The sequence below is a fragment of the Palaemon carinicauda genome, chromosome 9 (genome assembly GCF_036898095.1).
Source record: "Palaemon carinicauda isolate YSFRI2023 chromosome 9, ASM3689809v2, whole genome shotgun sequence".
In the NCBI taxonomy this organism is placed as follows: domain Eukaryota; kingdom Metazoa; phylum Arthropoda; class Malacostraca; order Decapoda; family Palaemonidae; genus Palaemon; species Palaemon carinicauda.
In genome coordinates, this window is record NC_090733.1 from 132,929,258 (window position 1) to 132,934,257 (window position 5,000).

General features: G+C 35.3%; 1 protein-coding gene across 2 annotated transcripts in view; it reads left to right on the forward strand.

Annotated features, from left to right (window-relative positions):
* The window catches only part of LOC137646877 (carbonic anhydrase-related protein 10-like), a 142,468-nt gene that overhangs the window by 27,481 nt on the left and 109,987 nt on the right, over positions 1–5,000 (forward strand). The window lies entirely within an intron of this gene.

Below are 5,000 nucleotides of genomic sequence, written 5' to 3' on the forward strand. Positions count from 1 at the left end.
ATATCAGCCTACCCAATCAGCTGGCCTCAGAGACACATTGCACTCTTGCAAAAATAACTATTTGTTGGAAAGCAAAATAAATCGCAGCATTTTTCAAGAGCGAAAATACGCGCAAGACCTTCGAATTGGAATTTAGACCGAGTCATACCCTAAAGAACCCTTACGTAGCAATGCTCTTATTCTCCTTCCTGCGTCTCCTACGACACCATCAATTCACAAGTGATAAGGAAACTTGCTGAGACGATGACCATGAATCTCTCTGATGTCCCCTACTTTGCATAGCATATCTCGGGATATCTGGGAGAGAGGTACTTCCTCCCAACACTGCTTTATTTGGTCTTTTTTCTGTATTCCATTCGTGCAATTGCTTAATAAGCTTTTATTATTCTGGAGTGAGTTTTACCATTCACATCTTTTGGTACAACTATAATTGTTTGACTGATATTCCTTATCAAAAGCTAATCAACATTCTTTTCTGGAGCTTCATTTTTCTGTATTCTATTCGTGCAATTGATTAAATACTTTTGCCAATTCTTATTAATATTCTGAAGTGAGTTTTTCCACCCATATCTTTTAGTATAACTGCAATTATTTGACTGATATTCCTTATCAAAAGCTAATCAACATTCTTTTCTGGAGCTTCATTTTTCTGTATTATATTCGTGCAATTGATTAAATGCTTTCACTAATTATTTTAATATTCTGGAGTGAGTTTATCCACTCATATCTTTTGATATCATTGTAATTATTAGACTGATATTCCTATCAAAACCTAATCAACATTATTTTCTGGAACTTCCTTTTTCTTTATTCTATTCGTACAATTACGTCAATACACTTACTAATTCCTATAAATTTTCTGCGGTAAGTTTTTTGCCTAGCCCCTTTTGATATCGCTGTAAGTGTTTGAATGATATTCCTTATCATCAAAATGTATTGAACATTATTTTCTGGAACTTCAACTTTCTAAAAAAATTATGAGTAAAACGGGACAAACTATCATCCAATAATAATCACATTTTATCTTTGATTGATTTGAGAACATATGATAATTACAATGAGATCCACATCAATGATTCTTGTATATTACCTCCGCCAGCGAAGTTGGAAGGTGGTTATGTTTCACCCCTGTTTCAGTTTTTATTTGTGCGTGTGTTTGATAGTGAACACCTTTGTGGCCACAATTATAATAGCAGAGTAATGAAACTTGCAAGATTACCTGTTATATAAAAAGCTGGAAATGATTAAATTTTAGAAGGTCAAGGTCACTATCAAGCAAAATGTCCAATTTAGGTAATTAGCCATAAGTTTGGACATCGTTCTCTGAGACTTCAAACTTGTTTATTCTGTGGGGAGGTTGTCTGTGATACGTAGGGAAAGGGAAACAGGTTCATAAAAGTTGAATTTTAGTCAACTCTTACCCAATGAGACTATCATTAAGTATGATTACTTTTCTCAGCCTAATTATTTCAACAAATACAATTTGAGAAGAGTTCCACGACAAGCAGACTCATAAGAAGAGTCGCTCTCTCTCTCTCTCTCTCTCTCATCTCCTCTCTCTCTCTCTCTCTCTCTCTCTCTCTCTCTCTCTCTCTCTCGCTTAATAATTCAACACTCAACACTATGTAAATGTAAAATATTCACTAATATACTATGAAATATCTAACACACGCATGATACTGTACAGTAGTACAATAAATCTATAAAACCTAATTAAAACAATAACAAAAAATTCATCTCACTTGTAATGAGTAATTAAAAAAACCCAATATGCAAGGCTTCATAGTCGCCTGGAGAGTAGGCTCTCAGAATGGAGATCCTTGTTTTCTTAATTAACTTCAGCGACCCTCGGGCGAGTGAGGACATTCCACAAGATCATACGAAGGGCATATTAAAACGCCCTCCTGTAGGAGGACTCTGTTTGAGAGGTCACAGAGGTTCGTCATTCTCTGGCTTAGTCGTTGTATGAAAATCAATGGCACATCGATTAACCCTGAAAGAACTCTGACGATGGCTAAGCGTCACTGCCGTCTCCGATAAGATTGGATTATTATTACCTCCGCCAACGAAGTTGGAAGCAGGTAATGTTTTAACCCACTGTTTGTGTTGCGTGTTTTTTTTTGTTTTTTTTTAACAGCTTCCCTGGCCACAATTTTAATCGTAGATTATTGAAACTTGCAGGGATTAACTATTATGTAAATAATCTGTAAATGATTAAATTTTGGAAGGTCAATGTCAACGGTCAAGCAAAATGTCCGATTCACGTAATCAACCACAAGTTTGGACATCGTTAAGTATACGAAAATCCACACCAATCGATACATGTTAAGGTCGAGCAATAAGCTGCCACGGCGGAGGTCTGGGCTCGGTTGAGTGCCCTTCTATAGTCCATTTCTTTTAGCGATGCATATTTGCACCGACTTGCAGCGGTGCCCTTTTAGCACGGAAATAGTTTCCGGATCACTGATTGGTTGGACAAGATAATTCCAACCAATCAGCGATCACGAAACTTTTCCGAGCTAAAAGGGCACCGCTGCGAGTCGGTGCAAATATGCATCGCTAAAAGAAATGGACTATTATTATTATTATTATTATTATATTACTAGCTGAGCTACAGCACTAGTTTGAAAAAGCAGGATGATATAAGCCCAAGGCTCCATCAGGGAAAAATAGCTCAGCGAGGAAAGAAAATAAGGCAAGTATAAAGAAGAGAAGTAATGAACAATGTAAAATATCTTGAGAACAGTAACAACATTAAAATACATTGGATTCACAAATTCGGGATATATAGCCCAGTGCTGGGACCTGTGTGGCCATTCAGTGCCAGAGTACAACTGTTGCACTTGGAAGTTAGTTAGAAGTTGAGCAGCAAGAAGAAAGAAAGGAAGCAGGCACAGAGGTACAATGCCTTTGGAAAAGAAGTCGTTGACCGAGACGTAAATGTCATGGTAACTTAACGTTTTACTTCTAAAATTATCATTATTATTATTATTATTATCATTATTATTATTACAAGCTAAGCTACAACCCTAGTTGGAAAAGCAAGACGCTATAAAACCCACGGGCTCCAGCAGGGACAAATAGCAAAGCGAGGCAAGGAAATAAGGAAACAACAAGAGAAGTAATAAACAATCAAAATGAAATATACTTAGACTAGTAACAACATTAAATTAGATCTTTCATTTATAAACAATAAAAACTTAAAAAAAAAAAAAAAAATAGATAGAACAGTGCCCCCCGAGTGTACCACCAAGCAGAACTCTAATCCAAGACGGTGGAAGGCCATGGTACAGAGGCTATGGCACTACCCAAGACTTAGAGAACAATAGTTTGATTTTGGAGTGCCCTCTTAAAAACAGCTGCTTACCATAGCTAAGTCTCTCCTCTACCCTTACTAGGAGGAAAATAACCACTGAATAATTACATTGCAATAGTTAACCCCTCGAGCGAAGAAGAATTGTTTGGTAACTCAGTGTTGTCAAATCATAACCTTGTTATTGTCTTTGTTATCAATCTTCATTCTAAGACATGGCATCTCAAAGTTTAAGAAGGATCTGTATTTATTACGTCTCGAAAAATGGCCTAATATATAATCGTTACTTGAATCCAAGTTATTTCATTTGCCGTTAAATGTACATCAAAGGGTGTAATTTCAATAACTAATAAAAATATTATCCACGTATTATTAACCCTATTGTTAATCATCATTAATCGTCATCTAATAAAAATAATAATACGTAAATCATACATTATAACATCAAATGCCTCGATGCAGAGAATTTACATTGTTAATAAATTTAATATTATGGTTCCAAACTCTCTCAAAGATGGAAATTTATTTCAAGCATTACGTATATTGTAAACTTGAATACGTCAAATAGCATATTTCAAGTAATGCTAATTTCCTTATAAATCAGAAAAAAATAATAATATTCTTATTGTAAGGGAACCAACAGGTATTGCTACCAAAATATGGTCTTTTAGTAAAATGAATTAATTCATATATATCTCAAATTCAGATACAGATGATAACTTACTTTTCTTTTTTAAATATATAAAACTAATTTAGTTCTGCGGTTTTTATGGTAAGGAATGCATTAAATAATTGATAAAAACAGATGCTATCATAATTATTCTTAACTCAATCAACAAGGATTTACAAAGCCCAGTTTCATTTCTGATTTTTAGTTAATCTATATTACCAATAAACGCACCTTGCATTTTTAACAGGAGTAGTAACAAATTATCTGTATTTCAAGTGTAAAGGATCATTCATTCTTCATTTTCTCGCAACAACGAGCAACCATTTATATTCTTATCGTAACAAAGAATAATCCCTCGACTTCATTTCCGTAAGAGGAGAGGGAATTAATGCTATTTTCTGCCTTGGATACTATACACCAACAGACAAATCCCCTTTCTTCTTATCCCACCAAGAACAATCATTTGTTCTTCACCATAATAACATTTCCCAACCAATAAGAATTTCCTTTGACCATTTCCTGCTACAGAAATAGTTTTTGATATATATATAAAAAAAAAAAAAAAAAAAAAAAACAATAAAAAAATAAATAAAAAAAAATCGTTAAGCAGGTTTACACGACCGAATGGTTAATCGAACACAGTTCGACAGACGAGTGTTTGAAATGATGTTCAACCATGTGAACCGAGTATTCGGTTGTCGAACACGCTCGTCGAACGGTTCGAAGAAATTCTGTTCTCGCATGACTTGTGGGTGGGGCTTCATTCTCCACAAACCGTATGCATTTGTGGCTGACTCTTCGAACCGTTTGACAAGCAGGTTCGTCAACCGGGTTCGATGAACCGTTCGATCACGTAAAGCCCGCTTTAGTCTTGACCAGCGAGCCAATTCCTTCACTCTTTCATGATTATGAGTAATCCTTCGGCCTTTTTCCTCATAAGAACAGCTTCGTAGACTTTCCACAAATCCAAGGTGAAACAAATAGCCATAAATCGTAATACGTTGCCAACCCACTGGT